Genomic DNA, 19,228 nt, shown 5'->3' on the forward strand with positions numbered 1-19,228 from the left:
CATTTTGTATCTCCACATGGTAAATCTCTCCAGAATAATGATGTTCCTTATTGTTCAGCATTTTGCACAGTGGAAGTCAGGTCCAGTGAACCTATTGTGACCAACTGAGCAAAGTACCAGATATCAGATAGTGGCCCATAGCTTCTTGAATCTCCTGAACAGATGCACAGGCCATTCCAGAAACCCTAGCAGAACCAGCCTGCCTAGCCTTCTGAAATGACATAATATGTGCTGCCAATCAGCTCAGAAACTTTAAATATGATACAAAGTAAGGCTGTAGTCCAGAGGAAAAAGAATAAGAAGAATAAGAAAACAGTAAATACCTTGAAATTAGGACTCTTCTGGAATCTCCACTTAGCCTTCAAAATCAGAAGCCTAAAACTAAATATTGTGTACATAATGCAGCTACACAGTGAGGTACCCCTCAGCTATAGGCAGACCTGGAATTTCCCATGAATCTGTCACACCCGGCAGAGAGAAGGAATTTGAGGAGTAGATGCGAGGCAAATACTTTAGTCACGATCTCACAACATCGTTTTGCATTTCCTTATTTTAAGAAGTGCATACCCTCAGGATCACTATTTTGATGTGTGCACCTTTTGCTGGGTGGAGGCTATACCCACTCCTTCCTGACTTCCAGAGGAGATGCCCTGTGGAATTCACTCTCTCCAAACACATTCTCCTTTATAAGTAGAAAACCATGGTTTAAAGAGTACAGCTACAGACAAAAAACTCAGGTTACAGTTTTAGGATGGGCCCTTCTATATCTATTAACACAGGAAGAAAAAAAAACCCCAAACCTCACAGTCTAAAGGGAGAGATAACAGGAGAAAATGAGAAGCAGCTTCCTCAGATGCTGAACTGCACAGGGAGGTACCTGTAGATAGAGGTCCTTAATATCCAGTCAAACAGAGGCAGAAGTAAAGACAACTCACTGTAATGGGTAAGAAGACTTGAGTTTTGGCAGCCTCCTTTTCCAGAGTAATTGAAGCTAAGAGTCATTCCCTGAGGACACACGTCACTAGAGATTTGTGCAATACAGCATTTCTTAGCAGCACACTGTGTGGCCTGCAAAGATATAAAAAAAGTTCACCTGCTCATGCTTCAAAGCACTGGCAAATCCATACATTGACACAATGCCACAGAATGCAGCTTATATTCATTAAATAGGTTGGTTCTCAGGATTCATCTATTTCAGTCTGCCATGCTGTCAAACAAATCACAAAATGACCAGCAAATGCTTCCACCACACCTGCAGAAGACAGCCCATCTCCTTCAGTTTAAAAACTTCCTGCATCAGAAGTGTGTGATTTTAAAGACCCCAGCATGCCCACTTCCTGGTGTTATAAACACCTGATCAATCTGAGCTGTATCCATCACTGGGAACACTGAGAAAGCTGTCTAAAGAACACACCACTTTTTTTCACCAGTGTGGCAATGATGTAACCACATGAGGTTTCTCACACAACTAAAAAACTGCACAGTCAGACTACTTAAAACAAAAGACTTCCTAAAATGAGATAAAGTAGTGTGAAAGCAGAGCTAGAATTTGCATTTCATTACAGAGACATGGAAACACGCAACAAAACAACAGTCACCCCATGAAAAGGATACTGCTGGGATGGTCCATTTGGGAAAGGAAAGTTCCCCAAGGAGTTAATATAATGATGACATGATACTAGAAGAGGAACATTTGTAGTGGTAGTTACTAGTTGTACAGTAACAGAAAACAATCAAGGCACAATTCCCTATGTTGTAGATAAAATACACTGGACAAAGCACCACTGTCCTACTATTCAAAGAACACAACAAGAACATAGACACTACAGCTGATCAACACTTGTCAGATAACGTGAGGGAGTCATGCAGATGACTTCATTAACTCCTGAAAAATCAAATGAGAAAGAAGATATAAATTAGAATTTCCTACTGAAAACAACAGTCAGCCATAGAAAAAACATTTTCAAACCCCTGATCTTACACCTCCTAAGTAGACTCCAAAGGCACAACAGACACAAGGTGTATCCTATTTTCAGAGCCTTAGAGCTGGATACATTTGGTTATCCTTTGCTATTTTTTTTCCCTTAAACATGCACTTTCTCAATAACTCTTCCCATTTATTCTGGAATGCCATCAATCTCATCAGGCATCAGGACATTTTGGAATTCTTATTTCCTAGATCACGTGGAAGAAAAAATACAGAGAATACCTACGTATGATCCAAATGAAAAAAAATAAATTATTCTTAATGTCATAATCATTTCTTTGGAAGCTTTAGTTCCATTTTAAAGGAAAAAAGTATTGAGGTTCTTTCCAAGCCTTAGAGCAGCATTAATTGCTGAACCTCAATCTGTTTTCTTAGCGCTGATTCTCAGTAAAGCATTGTGGCAGTCCAAAACATCAGTACAGTAGTAGTAACTGCTATTAATGAAGATTGCAAGTAGGCCATCTGACAAGATGCCACAGCCAGGAGCCATTACTTAGAAAAGTCCGTACCCTAGCTTAATTGAAATTACAATAACCATTTTTTTTCTCCTTAATTCATCTATTCAGTCTCAAAATGTAAAATCCCTCTGATTAGCTCAACATATAAACTGTCCTCGTCCACCCGTCCCTTAAACATCTCCAGGGGTGGTGAATCAACCACCTCTTTGGGCAGCCTGTTCCAGTGCCCAATGGCCCTTTCTGTGAAAATTATTTTCCTGATATCCAGTCTGAACCTCCTCTGGCGTAGCTTGAGGCCATTCCCTCTCGTCCTGTCCCCTGTCACTTGGGAGAACAGTCCAGCTCCCTGCTCTCCACAACCTCCTTTCAGGTAGTTGTAGAGAGCAATGAGGTCTCCCCTCAGTCTTCTCTTCTCCAGGCTAAACAATCCCAGCTCTCTCAGCCGCTCCTCGTAAGACTTGTTCTTCAGCCCCTTCACCAGCTTCATTGCTCTTCTCTGGACTCGCTCCAGAGCCTCAACATCCTTCTTGTGGTGAGGGGCCCAGAAATGAACACAGGATTCAAGGAGCGGTCTCACCAGTGCCGAGTACAGAGGGAGAATAACCTCCCCGGATCTGCTGGTCACACTGTTTCTGATACAAGCCAAGATGCCATTGAACTTCTTGGCCACCTGGGCACACTGCTGGCTCATGTTCTGTCACTATCAACCAACACCCCCAGGTCCCTCTCCTCCAGGCAGCTTTCCAGCCAGACTTCTCCTAGTCTGTAGCACTGCACAGGGTTGTTGTGCCCCAAGTGCAGGACCCGCCATTTGGCCTTGTTAAACCTCATGCCATTGGTCTCTGCCCAGTGGTCCAGCCTGTTCAGATCCCTTTGCAGAGCCTCCCGACCCTCCAGCAGATCAACACTTCCACCCAGCTTAGCGTCATCTGCAAACTTGCTAAGGGTGCACTCAATGCCTTCATCCAGGTCATTGATAAAGACATTGAACAGTTAAAGTTATTTCATTACCAAGCCTATGCCATATAAGCTCAGCAAGCAATTTACAAACTTCGTATTTTCAAGAGGGGAGATATATCACCTGCCAAGATGACATTGCACAAGTAAACAAGCAACACAGCCGAGATTTCTTAATGTGTGAGGCTGTTTACAGGCTCTGATTTTAAGGTGCTGAACGCTCAGACCACACACATGCAAACAAGCCATATACTCGTGAAAACACAAACCGCATGCTCCAACCTGAAACTTAGGTTAAACTGCTGTTCAGCAGCATTCTTCCAACCCTGGTTATTAGCTCTGATCCACCTGAACTGGGGATCCACAACTCATTTTGCTTTGCTGAAGAGATGGAAAATTGTGTTTAGAAGGAAGAAATGAGGAGTAAACCAGTGGAGAGAAAAGGTGAGGGCGTTTCTGGGATCCACCTAGAATCATGTTGCTAATATAAGCTTGCAATGTGAAGATACTGGCTGTAAATAAGTTTGCAGCCACAAAGAGCTACAAAACCTCAACATGGTTTGAAGCGGTTTTGCTAAGGGGAAGGAGCTGTAGCAGCTGATTTGGATTCTGAAATGTGTTTGCAGAGGAAAAGAAAAACCGAAACCCATGTTCAAAACATAAATATCTGCGGAGAGTATTAAGAGAGTCTCAGAGGGCACAACTGGGCCTGGACCTGAACCTACCTCTTGTCATGAAGGAGTAAGGACTGGATGGGGAGCCTTACTCAAGTGACTTTCCTATTGTTCCTGTGCAGCCTTTACCAGTAAGGGACTCTCAGCTTTTGCTCTTCACAAAGGCAAGCTAGGTTGGGAAGCTCTTAACATCTCTCTTTCCACCAAGTATATTTATCTCAGCAACTCCCAATGGGCCTGAATCCAGCTACAACAAACCTTCTGGGTACTTGTGACTGTTACGAAACGGAGTGACTCAGCCAAGCTACATCAGGAAAAGAATGTCTTTTATTTGACCACAGAAACTTAATAAGCCAAGGGAGAAAAATCCCAAGTGTCAGAAAAAAGCCCATTCCTACCTATCTTCATCTTACAAAGCATAGCCCTTCTCTCTGAACTTAGGCAACTGTTGCTCTCTGGCTTTCTGTCTACCCATACACTTCTGCCTGTTCTTCCTCCCTCCCAAGGCACACAGCTCTGTGCTTCAGAGACTCTTAGCCATCTGTCTGGTGATGCAGTTGAATCAAAGTTATCAGTGTGTATTTACCACCAGCATTTCCCCACATATGTTCCCACTGCCATGGTAAACTACAAGAGAGCCTGAAAGACAAGGTCAAAACATAGCCTAGATATTTCCCACAAGCCATCTGGAAGAACCATTTTCTGAGGAATTCTCTGGCATGGATTTGCAGTTGATCTGTGACCAAAAGACAATATCAACTCAGCACTCTGGACTTCTAACTGAGCTTCTGGGACATCTGGGAACAAAAATCACCCCTGAAAACTTTGAATTCAGTTCTTTATAGGTTATCAGTATTACTTATTTGGTCTATGACAGCCTCATTCTGTTTCTTTTCACAGTGTGGGAGTCCAGGTCCCTGCCACATACCTGCACTGCTCTGCTGAGCATCCCGGCATCGCTTCACAGGAATCAATAATTATTTTCTTTGTTTCAGAAACTTTTCAGACTATCCTTGCACAAATTACTATGGTAACATACGATGATAAATGTTGCATCCAATTATAATATTTATGAAGACAAAGTAGATCTCTTCCCGAGTTACTGTACCACCTAAATGAAACATCAGTCTGAATGCCTCAGATTACTCATAGATAATGCAGTTAGCATCACAGTACAGTTATGTAAACTGTTAAGCAAACACTGAGACAGAGGAAAAAATAGGAGATGTCAAGTGAACCCTGGAAAGACACATGAATTACAGGCTGTCAAGACTGCATATGCTGAAGCGCTGCAGCAAAGTTGAAAATTATTGTAGTAAGTACCTCATGATTTAGGCCAACCTGAGAGGGAGGCTATACGCTTTGTGAAAACCTGGGCCAATGCAGATGTCAGCATGAGAGGTTATCATGGAAGGCTATTAGACTGGTCAAGCATGATTTCCCCTTGGTGAACCCATGCTGACAACTCCCAATAACTGTCTTTTCCTCCAGATGCTTGGAAATGACATCCAGAATGAGGTGTTCAAAAGGTTCATTTTAATCTAGATCACCAGCAAGATGCAATATGATTGAAAAAACAGATCAACATTAAGAAAAAGACAGTGTGTTGAGGAAAACAATTAAAGATTTAGCCAGAAAATAGGTATAAAACAAAAGAAACTGCCCCATGTAATAGAAAAAAATTTTGGTAAAGAGTTTTGAATAATTCCTACCTGCTTTTCTCAGGTTCAGATCAAACCATACTTCAATGCTTTGCCACTTCAGTCCTAAGAAATCTGAAATGCTTGCCTTGAGCTACTGCAGACCATACAAATCTGTTCAATCAAAAAGACAAAAAATTTAGTATGAAGTATGTAGTATAAGCCCAGGAACAATGACTCAAGAATTGTGTCATTCAGTGGGCAAAGATTACACTACAGCACCTCATGCTTAGAAATAAGCCCTCTCTTGAAAAAAGCCCCATGTCAGTAAACACAAAAAGACATTGTAAGGAAAAGCTAAAGCTCTCTCACTGCAGTGAGGTGACTAATGTGCAGCACATCAGAGCCTTTCCAAAACACTGCTGCATTTTCTAGGTTGCCGTATACAGGTTCCAACATCTTTCCCAGGGCAAAAAGGACTGTAAACTGGTCTAGAAGACAGCCCTGATCAATGTGTAGATGACAGATGTATTACAGGACTGAACATCAGCTTATGCAAGCAAAGTCTCCTTCCCAGAGGAAATGTGATTCTGTGTAAGTAATTTTCACTGCTTCTTGATATTTCCAACTGTAGCAAAGAAAGTAATGATAATGCATACTGTAATTATGCATTTAAATAAGACGGTAAAAGAAATGCAGAAATGAGTAAGTACTTAAGATGAAATCACTCTCCATGGCTCTTCTCTTCACTGACCATCACGGAAACCTGGTCAAGGAACTTTAACTAGACATTGAACTTAAAGACATCTGGAACTTGACAATCCAAATCCTAGCAGTATAAGGGCCAGCTTGATATGTTGAATATTGCTTACTAAATAAAAAAACCTCAATGTGAAATACGAGAATCCTCCAGAAGGTGTTTTCCCTCCCCACTGCGTATGTTATCACAGACATTAATTAAAAAAAGACTATTTACTTCAAATACAAGTGGGGGGAGGGGGGTGGGGGAGGGGGGAAGTACCAAGATTGGAGCTGCCCACGGCAGCTGCAGTGAGAAAACAATAAATTACAGAGGCCTATAGCAACATGAAAGCTTTTAACATGCCACTGTAAAGGATAAAATGTCAGGTAAATTTCTTCAAGAGTCAATTTACCACAAATTACCTTAACGGTGGTGCATACTCAGCTGAGAGGAACTGTGGATATCATTTGGTTCTTATTCTTTGAATTCACAATTATTATTTTTTTAAGACAAAATAAAGATGAAAACAAAACTCTCAAAGGCAGCAGCAGGAAAGTCTTACTGAGGAGGACAGTTTTGCAGTGGCATTCCCAGCAGGAAATGCTCAGAAGACCATGCGCAATTCCACCAGCATGAAACATGCCCACCAGCTCACAGTCACTCAGGGACTCCAAAGAAAAATGCAGTTGTCACCACAAGCTGATGTTCACCTAAATAATAGTGCTCATCAGTAAGAAATTAGCACAGCACAGATATTTATCACACCAGGACTCTCGGACCTGTCTCATCCTCACCTTCTCTTTTCCCTTGGTAACTCTGGAAAAGAGCTTACCCTTCCCTTGGACTCCCATTAATAGCAAAGGACACCCAGTCCCGGTCCTCAGTTCCCCATAACAGCAAAGGCACACCTGTTATCTCTAGTTGTCTGGAAAAGAGCACATTAGTCAACCAAGATGAAGATTATAATGGATGCAGGGACTCCCTGAAGACTTTCCCCTCACAGCTAATTCTCTCTCTTGCTATTTTATGAAAGTTGAAATATTCCTGTGAGAATGCACCAATATGAATTTCCATTGAAGAATTTTTAACTCTAGGATGGAACTCCGGAGGGAAGCTAAAGAAATACTTAATCTGTTCTGTGAGTACCAGCATTTCTGTAAAACAAATACATCAGTGATTAAGGAACTTGCAGGATCCAACAGCTTTAAAACTCAACCTCATACAATATAAATCCAATCCTATGACTCATCCCTCCTCTCTTCTATACCTCCCCTAACTGATTACATCTGAATCAGGCATATTACAAAAAACCATCAAGATAGTACCATTAGGTGCTCTATAAGTTGTAGAAGCACAAAATGGCATGAAATGCCCAAGCCTTTTTAATAATGATGCTTTTCTCTGCTGCAGATCACCTGGCATGCTCAGCTCTCTCAAAAAAATAATGCTGTCACTCCCTGATTAAATTACTCCTGGAATGGAAAAGACATTGAGCAGCCTGCCTGTTTCAATTGGCTGCGTAGTGACTGAGCTCAATGAATATGGAAATAATTGGAAATCCTACACCAATACAGGCGAGGAGGAATATGTGACCCACATAAAGGGCATGCTGGAGTTGCCTGAAAATAAAATCATAATGCTATACTAAACAAGTGAAAAATCCTTGGTACTGGGGTAGAGGTTAAAAAACAAAGATTACTTCAGTAAAATGCCAGTGGGTTCCAACAGAGATGCAAAGTCTTTTCAAAAGCTCTTTACAGGTTGTCATCCTAAGAAAATATGAAACTGAGAATTTGTAAAATCTTAACTCCTAACCTTAATCTAGACCTTTGCATCTCTTTTACTATTGAGGTCCAATAGGTTTACAATATTACTAAGCAGTTGCCAGCCAAGTTTCTTTGAGTTAGGCTCTGAAGCTATGACCTTTCGGTACTTCATAGCCAAAACGATTCTAGTCAGACTACAAGAAATCAACAACTAACTTAGAAAAAACCAAAACATTTTACCACCAGATAAGCCTGTTTTCAACAACGCAAGCAAGTGAACTGCAAAGAAGGTAAGAAAATTACAGCCCTGCACTAACTTGAAAAGGTCTGTAACATATCTCCTTTAAATCTCTAAAAAAAGCTTACATTTTCCTTGGACATGACTCACTTGCCTACCTGCACTAACCAAGAATAACTAGCACCCCAGCATAAGAAATGCTTCTGGTGAAACACAAGTGGTTTCCTTCCCACATGCTCCCTCCAGCTGGAGTACAAGGGACGTTCAGGCATCCCATATAGCTCTGGCCCTCCTGACATGTATACTACTCCCTGGAATTGCCGGCAAATAACGAATGTTACAGCAACCTTTTCCAGCTTCTTCCACCTGGCTGTCAGAGCAACCAGCAGGTCCAGAATCAAGGGAGAAAAAGGAAGTTTACACCCCATTTGGACAAATGCAAACATACATGCACACCCAATTCTAAACTCTTTAACCACATCTAAAACTTAGGGCTACTGATTTAGTACAATACTTTAAAAAGGTTCTAAGATGTGCTCTCAAAACACATTTTGTCATGTTCTTTATACTTGCAATGATCTAGTTTCTTAGCATAGTTAGTTCCTAAGGATTTTAGAGTGAAGCTTTTTTCCTTCTCTACTGCTAAGAAATTTTCCTTTCATTCCTTTAACTTTACATAAGTGCTTTTCATTTCCTGAACGATTCTCAGAGAAAGCTAGGATATTTGTAGAATATCTTATTAATTAATTCATAAATATATATACTTGGCTCAAGTAAGCATGAGAAAACTTCACCACCAACTTTTATCTCACAGGATCACCTTACACTATCATGCAAATTGAAAGGTATTAATGTGACATGTTCTTTAGGCTGCTTTCTATCTCTGTGGCTCAAACAAATCTCTACAGCAGTTTCTAAGCTCGTAGCCATCACTTTCGTAATAAGTGTCTTAATCTAAAATATTTCTTTTTTGACTTGCTAGGATTTGAGTTAATATTCTGATGTGTTCTATATTCCTCTCAGATAATTTTTTTACTTAATAGCAGTCTGATGAGAAAAAAACAGTGCAGGTAACCTGATTCACAATATATGCTGCTGTATATTTTACTAATAGCTTTTTACAAGCTTTGCAAAAGTTGGTTTAAAATCTCTTCCCTGTAATGAAGAGGCTTCACCTTCTCACTAACAAAATAATAAAAATTTTTCTGTAAAAAGGGTGTTTCAAAACTGTTAGTTCTGTTTTCAGACTATTCTTACTGAAGAGGAACAGTTTTCCTAAGTACTGGCTCCACATTAAAAGTGCACATAGGATTGTTTGATGTGCCAGAGTAAAGTTCCTCCTTTCCAAATCAATACAACTCTGCCAATGCCTATGTGATCATCCTAAATGTTAATGAAAACATCAATTATAGGATACATGAAGGCAAAGAACCCAGATACAGACACGTTCCAAACTAGACGAGTTGAAATCTAACAGCCCTATCAGGGACTGGGTGATTGGTTACAAAAGGTGAAAATATAAATGTACACAAGACATCTTTCATAACTGGAAGTCCCTTTGTTCCAACATTGTGATTACCACCTATCCCTGGCACATGCAACTCTACATAATTCTCTTATGATCACCATGGCCAGCACTTTCACAACTGTATTCTCTGAAGTAAATTCACAGGGAAAAAATGCTGAAAATTTACCTCTTGCATTATATAAGGCACAAAATCCCATTTTTAAGACTGGAATGTTCTGCCTTGTAAGACCTCCAGATGTAGTTGAAGTTCTGCTTGGCAGCAGAAATGGTAGTACAGGTGACATAACGTCTCCTTACCTTTCAAACCCCAGCAAAAGATGTAAATGAAACACAAACCAGTGACCACCAATGCTGGTCTGAGAAACATAGGAAAGTCACTGAAGCCATTTGATTTAGTGCACATGCTTACGACCCCTTGGATGTTACATCACTCCTGTGGCTTGAATATTTTACCTTGTAATTCTTCATATACTCAACTTTCAAAAGCAGCTACCACTTACCAAATCATGTCCAAACCAGGTAGAGTTACAGATGGCTCAAAAGTTTTGAAAATAAAAAGATTCTCATTTCTTCATATGACTACACAATAGAACATAATCTAGTAGGCAGAGCTCTGAACTGAAATGCAGAAGACTTAAGTCCTGCTTCTGGTTCTGCCATGGGCACCCTGGAAAGACTCTGAGTGAGTCTTTTTATCATACACAAAACAGGAACAATAAGAGAATTCCCTCAAAATCTGAGCAACATTACAAACTGACGATTGATAGGGATTTTGGCTTTGAAAATCTTGATCCAGTTTCTCATCCTGGGGAGGAAGAGAGGATTATACAAGTTAAGGACTGTCAACTATTTATAGACTTAGCTATAAAAAAAAGTTTTGCAAAAACAGCAAGCCAGAAACCTATTGCTGCCTCAGCCCTCACCAACAGGAACAATTCCCAGGGGTATCTACACACTGTTCCAAGGTCACTGGAGTGCATGTTATTTTATATCTTCTTGCCAGTAAATTGCAGGACCACTTTCAGTCACACAATGGAGAGGAAAAAGGAAAAAAATATTTTTTTCCCCAGGATTTCACTGCACTAGTTTCTAACAATTTTATTATTCTTTTATTTCTGAATAGGAGGATGATGCCCAGGTAAAAATGACTGGTTTATGATTCTCTGCTATCAAGGCAATGCAACATGAAGACAATGGCTGTTCATGTAAAGAGAAGGGTAGCCCACTTCATCATGTGGAAATGAAAGCTATCATCTCTTCTATTTACTACTGAAGACGAAAGCTTCCTGCAAAATTTTTCCTATTGTTCCCCGCCCCCCATTTCTGCTAGATTTTGTCCAATCTAGCTCACAAACATCGCTAGCAAATACGAACTCTCCTCTCCTCCTGAGAGAAGGGGGGTGAGGGGCAGCAAGCAGCTGGGGGCAGACTCCACTTTTTAGGGTGAAGTGGGAACCCGAATTGCCAGGATAGGTTCTCCAAGTCCTTGCCAAGAGAAAAGGGCTCCCCCAGCAACTGCAGATCTGGATGATGATGATGATGATGATAGGGCAATTGGTGATGTATCTTCCCTAATTACTATACTTATTCTCTTGTAGCTATGATTAGACACGTTGCCTTTAAAAGCTGTTAACTGTTAACTTGCGGTTGATCACTACTGATCAGTTGTTATTTTTCTTGCTGTAATAAGTTGAGTAAAACTTGATTTCACAGAGTATTTGAGAGTCTGGGCTTTTACGCTGATCGTGCTTTGTGTTTAGCACCTTGTGGTAAAACAAGAGTTTAGGGCAGACAGCGTTTAATGCTAATATACTCTTAAGAATACTCCCATTGTATTTAATGGTGCTTGGCATGGAGCAGTTTGCTTCAAGACCGGCCTGGATGGGGCCTTGGGCAGCCTGATCTAGTGGAAGGTGTCGGTCCCTTCCAACTCAAACCATTCTATGATTTTATGATTCTATGATTCTATGATTTATTCTATTACAATTTAGCCTAAATGCTATTAACCTATTGATGATGAACAGGATCCAGAACTATTCTAAAAGTGAGGAGTAAATCTTGTGCCTTTAAAAAAAAAAAAAAAAAGAAGAAGCTATTGGTTTCAGTATATAGAAAAATACTGATTTTACAGAACTGAATATGACATTTCTTCCATAGGTCCTAGTAAAGACAAGAAGCTATGTGGTGTGGGTTGCCTTTGACAGTCTAGAGAGGAGGTATAAAGATTCTGCAATCCTGTCTGTCAGCCTATGCAGTTAAATATATTTAGAAGTGGTTGCACTGCTGACCCTTCAAAGTATGGACTCAAAATTAGTACTTCTGAGAAAAAAGCAGAAGGTACCTACAAAGTCTCTACAGCCTCATCATTGATTTCTCCTTTGCCTACCAGTCACTAGAAACTTGACAACAGGTGTCCTTACAAAGAACATCACAATCAACAATTCCAGATGTGGTGCCTGAAAAACCAAGCTGTCGTGTCTGTGTTTCCTAATGAAGGTGTGAAGCAAGACAGGCTTTCTGCATCTTTGAGCAGTTACTACCTATAGCTGTAGCCTAAATGAGTAGTTAATGAACTGAAACAAGTGGAAACCTGCTATTAAAGCCCTAACTTTTGAACCTTTTGGACTAACCAGTCAAGCATTAGAAGGTAACGTGTATGCTAATAAATATATCTTTCTCTAATGATTAAATACTTAAGAAAACTTATTAGACCTTGTCTGGATAGACACAAAGGAAATGGGTTTGGCAATGAAAGACTAACACTGCACTGTCTGAAAATAAATGTAGAAAAGATTGAATAAGAAATTAGAAGTTCCTCAAGAATCAAAAAGCATCCTGAGGTATGCTTCCAGAGACCGTTGGGACTGTGACGAAGCTTTCTCTCATCAGAAAGGTAGCTAACTGATGGAGTCTCATGAACAGGCTTTTTCCAATACATGTGACATGAAAGGTAACCTATGTGCAAAAAAGAAAATCTTGTCAGAATAGGATCAAATCAGTAGGATGGGGTAAAACTTTCTTATATAAGCTAGATAAGCATTTTTTATCTCTTGCATAAGTGTTTCTAAGCGTGTTGCCTATTTTAACTATTACAAGTATATCTTACTGCATTTCCTCTTAACCTGGCTTGACTCATGTGTGATTTAGACTAACTAGACAACAGCTAGACTTTCTTTACCAAAGGCATGGCAATCCATAGACCAGGTCACTTGGGTAATAAAACAAGCAACCAGTTAGACCTGATACTGTTGAGGACCTGCAAGGTGAAATGCAATCAGCCACACTGGCTAGGTAGAAAACTGGCACCACAAACATCAGGAGAAACAAATACCTTCCAGTTACTATTAGTAAACAAAAAGGCTGGAATCCAGTAAGATATTGAAGCATATGCTTCAACTCCAAGGATCCCAAAGAATGCAGCAAAGCACCCACATAATTTATCTTCCTTCCCTATTCATGCTCTCTGTCAAAGTAACATCAGCAGAAAAGTCAACATATCACAGCGCGTTACTCACAAGATCCCCCTTGAGAAGCAGGACTGCCTGCCTCACAGACTAGATGCAGCCCAATACACCCTCTGCCAGTCATGGTGTATCACAGACAGTAGCTAATTTGTTGAGAAAAGTGTTCAGAAAACATGTAATATAAAGGCTGCTGTAGTTTATTACACTGCTTAATTTTAATTCTATTTTAAGGCACATTCAACTTGAGATGATTTCAACAGTAGGGATAGGATATGGATTTATAACTCCTCAAAACAGATGACAGAAAATGCTAAGTAGATTTAGTCGATTAAAGAAAGTTTAGCCTCAATAGATTTTAAAATCAACTTTGAATGAATGTATTAGTTTGAGTACTGTAAATGCTTGTAGCACTAAATATTTTTGCTCAATAAGATTAAAAATAGTTTACTGTAGCTTTGTAACTCTTTATCATTCCCTACCCCATCCTGAGTAAAAAGCCTCTTGACGAACTGTTAAAAGACAGATCATAAATGGAGCCAGCACTATTTGGAATTCTAAAAGCAAACACTTTCAGAGATACAAGGAACCAACCAAGATAGATTTAGAATCTTTTTCTAAATAAAAAATGTTTCTGGACCCACAGTACAGCATGACTGCCTTAAAACATGCTTCCCTCTGTAAGAGAGATCACAAAGATTCCGATGGATTGATTTAAATAACAATAACATTACAGAAAGCATGTGTCAAAATCTTGAATTACAGAAACTATAACCTTTCTACAGAAAAGTGTAAAAGAAAAGATTAGTCTCCTTTGAATGGCAAGTTCTTAAATTTTTTTGAAAAGAAACAGAAACAAGAAGTAGTATTTTCTAATTCCCAGGCACTGATCATAACTCACCAATAGAGGTATCCCACACAAATTCCAATACAGTCGCATATGGCCAATGTTGCTGTGACACCTTTCAGCTGTAGTGATGCTCATAAATAATGATACAACTTTTCTGAGTTTCCCATAACAGGCTGCTTTTATGTGGAAAAGGAAATAAGCAGTCTGATATGAATCATTATTTTTCTATTTTGGTTTGGAGTGCTGTTAAAAAACGATTACACCAAAAATGCACAGTGTATGTTTGAAAACAATTTCACTCAAGTTAAGCATTACCATAAAAGTCAACATTTTACAAGGAAAGTGATTCAAGTTGGAAACAATTTGTAACTCAGTTTTATGAAGTTTGCATAAGAACTGCCTACCCAGGGGAAGAAATCCACTCACTAACACACTGAATGTGATTACAACAGAGGAGAAAACCGGAGCAATTGCAAAAATGATCTCTCATTGATCTAGAGTACATGAGCTAACAGCAACATGCAGATATGTAGCAGATATTGTTGAAATAAAAATACAGGATATTAAGTGTCACATAGACAAGGAACAGCTTTGTGACAAATAAATTCACATTTTATCAACAAGAAAAAACAAAACAACAACAGGATGATCTTAATAACTATAAATTAAGGAAATACAGCATCTACTTCATATTCTAATTCAGAGACATGGAAAGAAGATTGCCTTACCTCAAACACAGCTTGAAGAGAGACATTAACAATCTGTCTACATCCTTTCCTAGTTCCCTTGATCACAATCTAAGAAGGAATACAGAATAGCAAATAACTATCTTCCCTGCAGACAGCATGTGCCCAGAAGTAACATGCTTCCCAGTAAAGTGCTGAAAAGAAGTGAAAAAAATATTGTAACTCAGAAAGACAATCTTTGCAAAATAAAAAGGCACAAACTTTATACTTGAAATTCAAAGTAAGGTTTATTGCATTTCGAGGGAGTAGAGACATTCAGTAATTAAATAATATAGACATAACTGCAGTGTCTCATCAGTTCTCAATAATATGTTAATTTGGAACATTTGTCTACAAAAGAAAGATGGTAAGTTCATCTGCACACAACTCAGTCACTGAAGACCTGAAAAGATTCCTATTCCAGTAGCAGCCACACATGACAAAACCTTATTAACTTGCTTTTTCCTCCCAGACTACAGTGCTTGCTAAAGCTACACTCAAATGTTAAATGCATTGGTCAAGAGTTCATCCACTGACCTGCAATGAAAGCCCTGTGTTCAGCTCCAACATTTTCTAACAGCAAACAAGAAAAAAATGGTTTCACAGAATGAACTGTTAAAAAAGAAAATCCTCACATAGGCTTTCCCCGAGGGGGAAGAAATTTCCACAAGCTTTAAATTGGCCAGGCGGATTTAAGAGGAAGCAAAAAAAAAAAAAGGCAGCTCTTTCTGTTGCGTCAAAGAGCTCACTGTGCAATAGGAACAGTGAACAGAGTTGTTAAACTGGCAAGGTTTTGCTGAAGACAGCTTTTCAATATGCTCTCAGCATCGTCTCCCAGGGCTGGCTGGAGACAGTCCCACTCCTCTTAGATGAGCCATGCTCCTTCAAGAGGCAATCGTTCTTAAGGACAGTTTCTATAAACATGCTGTTCAACTGGTTTTGCTGCACATGATGAGGGTAATTACACAGATATACATACCTGCATTCACGTATCAGAACTGTATGCTCTTGGGGAAAATGCAGGCATATTCAAACTAGTGATCATTACCTCGGCTTAAGAGCAGGATGCTATTGATGACTGCCTGCCTGCTTAAACTCTGTTCTCTTCTTATATAATTCAGTATGCTGCCGGAAAGCAATTTTGAAAGACAGAGCACTTACAGAGGAAACCTCTAATGCAATTCCATCAGGATGTTGTAGTCCAAGCAGCATTCACTGATTAAAGGAAATCAGTAGTCACATGCTGCTGACTAGCTTTGTGTTTAGTGCAGAGAGCTTGGAAAGCCACCTGAAACTGTAGCTACGAGGGATGAGTGTCCCTCCTGGGAATGACTGCTACGTGCCTGAAGACATCTTCAGAGGCTGAAGGAGTGTATTTACTGTGAAAAGAGCAAGGAACTCAAGCAACCTGGTTAAACATGAATAAACATGCATCACCACACACAGGGAATTACTAAACAGATCTCTGCAGATGAGGAAAGCACCCTGTGTGCCTCTTACAAGCCATGCAGACCTAAGTAAAGGCATTCAGAGCATAGTTCAGCCTACTCCAGTCTGTATCTAGTCAGCTGATCTGCCTTCTGGGCTTCACTGCCTACAAAGGGAACCTACAATGGCTTACTCAAAAGAAGGTTGCAGACACCGCTGTTTCTTGAGGTGAGTGCCCTGTCAAGTGTCACTTGACATCCGCGAGATGTGTGCAGAAAGAACCTGCAAGGAAGAAGAATGGGATTGGTGAGAGACAGGAATATAAACTGTGGAATGCAATTTTTAATGTGACTGCAGGATCAACAGCAGGGACAAACATATGCAACTGGTTAATTTAGAATTTCTTTTCTATTTCTACATCTTTCAGAGCTGTCACAGGGACAAACTGCACCTGAATACGTGGGAAGGCAACAGAAGGAAAGGAAGTACGTCCAGGAGAGAAATACTCCCTGAGCATACTTTTTCTCTACTAAGAACATTTCTACAGGGAAAAATTATTTCTTTAATAGTTTCGCTTCAAATCCCTCCAGGTGAAAATTAATTTCTCTTCTAAAAAGTGTTTTCATAGATGGCAGAATAACTTTCTGGGTAAAGTACACTTGATTTACAAGTGAAATACAGCATTATCTAAGATTCTAGACCTGTAAACTGAATTCAAGGTCCCATTTGTGCATCGAGCAGTGTGCTGCTCTGTTATGCTCCCTCCACACTGGACAACTCGCTATAATCAAAGCTCCAGCTGTGGTGTGATTGGAGTTAGATAAGCATAGCTTTGCCCATATGAGAGAACGGTGATTAATAATTCTGTCCCTGCTGTGTGGAAGGTAATTACAATCTGGTTCAGTTTCCCAGACCTAAAATCTAGACAAGTATTTTAACACATTTCATAATAATAATACCTGCTCACAAGACTACTTAAATGTTTCCCGTTATAAACGCTGAGTCCCCATGGCTCATCACTGTCAAACTGCAGGCTGAAGGAAACTGATCATGTTTGCTCTTTGCAAAATGAATTTTTGGTTTATCTTAGGACCATAAAAGAACAGTTATTTGCACTTTGAGCAGGTGCCTGAACCAGATGATCTCCTGAGGTCCCTTTCGATCTATATTATTTTATGATTCTGTGAAAATTAGGTCAATTATTAGAAGCTGCCTTAGGCTATTACAGAAATGAAGTGGATTGTGGCCAGCTCTAGTGGTTTGAAGCCAGAATTTGGATTCAACTGTGAAGATAATATTCAACTCCAGAGTCAAAGATCTCTCCTTTCTGTTGTTTCATGAGAAGCTACTAGAACAACTCCTGAAACATTGCATTTGTACAGACACTGCAACCCACGAGGGCATTAAGTGATCCCACTCTATGGAGAGGGCTGTGTTGGATCCCACACATCCCATGATGTTCCACACTGGGATTCCCAATCTCCTTTTGTTTTTTTCCCTTCTGGTCTGTCACCCAGACGTCCAGTCCACTGTCCTTCAGCTCTAAGGGACAAACAACACACTTGGTCTCAGCCTCAACTTCTCAGTGACTGGCAGGCGATGCAACTCATCTCTGCTGTAAGAACTGCTCTGCCCAAAGGCCAAGGACACAGAACTGTGTCCACAAAACAACAAAACCTTCTGCACGATCACTAGCTTTTGCGCAGACCACATTACACTGCTGGCTCAACACAGAGTCTCTTCTCCAAGGCCTCACTCGTAACACACTAATGAGACTGATGCTTTTCAGATCTTTTCAGTATCTATGGAAAGTTTTAGAAAAGAAAGTAGTTTCCTTGTCACCCACAGCAGACTGTAGCTCCTGGTCCCCAGGCCTAAGGAATGGCTAGCCAGTCTGGATCACAACATGCAGCACAGCAGTTATCCTAATCTTTGCATCTCCACATCATAGTCCACTTGTTGTTAATGCACCAGTCCTGTGATAACAGCCTATGGGATCAAGTCAGGAAAGCCAACACTGAATGAATGCTGATAGGATTATATTGATCCATAAATTTAGAAGGTGGATAATGACATTCAAAACCCTTTGTCACTGTTCATTGCTACTTTAATGCCTCCCAAACACTCTCTGTATTGGCTAGAGTCACAGGTGCCCTAAAGGAGCCCCTCAGTTGTGGCACAGAAACAATGTCGTGCACTATAGCCAAGCTCTGCAATACCACCTTTTCCACATGATGATCCGTCTCTGTTCCTACGCTGTGTCAAATGTGCTGCCTGAGTCCACCACATGCATTATCTCTGTTACTCAGAGGCCTTCCTCAAGACACAGGACAACCTTCCCAAGGAAAAATCAACCTTCACAGCATCAGGTGACTAAACTGCCTTGAGGTCAACACTGCCTTTTTCCTGCGACAGAAGGTTTCAAAGCCTCTTCCTGATAAACAAGGCTCATGAAGGCATTTCAGCTAAGTCCCAAATTCCTGCAGGAAGGAGGCTGTGCACACTTCAAGTTGGCATGCTAAAACGTTGAGACTTTCAGCACGCCCTGCACTCTGGAAATAAAAACAGCACAATCTATGCAAGCACTCAGGAAAGCCACTTCAGGTAGAGAGGAAGCTTCAGATCTTGACATAAATAGCCCAGACTCACCACCACCTACATGCTTAGCTCCTGGGATGGGAGATGAGTACGCAGTGCCACTGGCAAATCAGTGGCTCAGGTTTAGTACAATAACAGCTCTAAACAAGAGCATACTGACCTGCTTGGCTAAAACC

At 40.3% G+C, this 19,228-nt stretch overlaps 1 protein-coding gene across 3 annotated transcripts in view; it reads right to left on the reverse strand.

The window, feature by feature from the left end:
* CSGALNACT1 (chondroitin sulfate N-acetylgalactosaminyltransferase 1) overlaps positions 1–15,697 on the reverse strand; it is a 44,405-nt gene extending 28,708 nt beyond the window's left edge. For 2 of the 3 annotated variants that reach the window (XM_069855482.1, XM_069855483.1), the window contains exons 1-3: positions 15,564–15,695; positions 15,030–15,181; positions 14,353–14,544 (exon numbers count right to left, since the gene is read on the reverse strand). The gene's annotated coding sequence lies outside the window, so the exon portion shown is untranslated. Of the gene's footprint in view, positions 1–14,352; positions 14,545–15,029; positions 15,182–15,563 lie in introns of all 3 variants that reach the window. The other variant, XM_069855484.1, reaches the window with a different exon arrangement.
* Positions 15,698–19,228: the final 3,531 nt, after the last annotated feature.

The sequence above is a fragment of the Phaenicophaeus curvirostris genome, chromosome 4 (genome assembly GCF_032191515.1).
Source record: "Phaenicophaeus curvirostris isolate KB17595 chromosome 4, BPBGC_Pcur_1.0, whole genome shotgun sequence".
NCBI classification, from domain to species: Eukaryota; Metazoa; Chordata; class Aves; order Cuculiformes; family Cuculidae; genus Phaenicophaeus; species Phaenicophaeus curvirostris.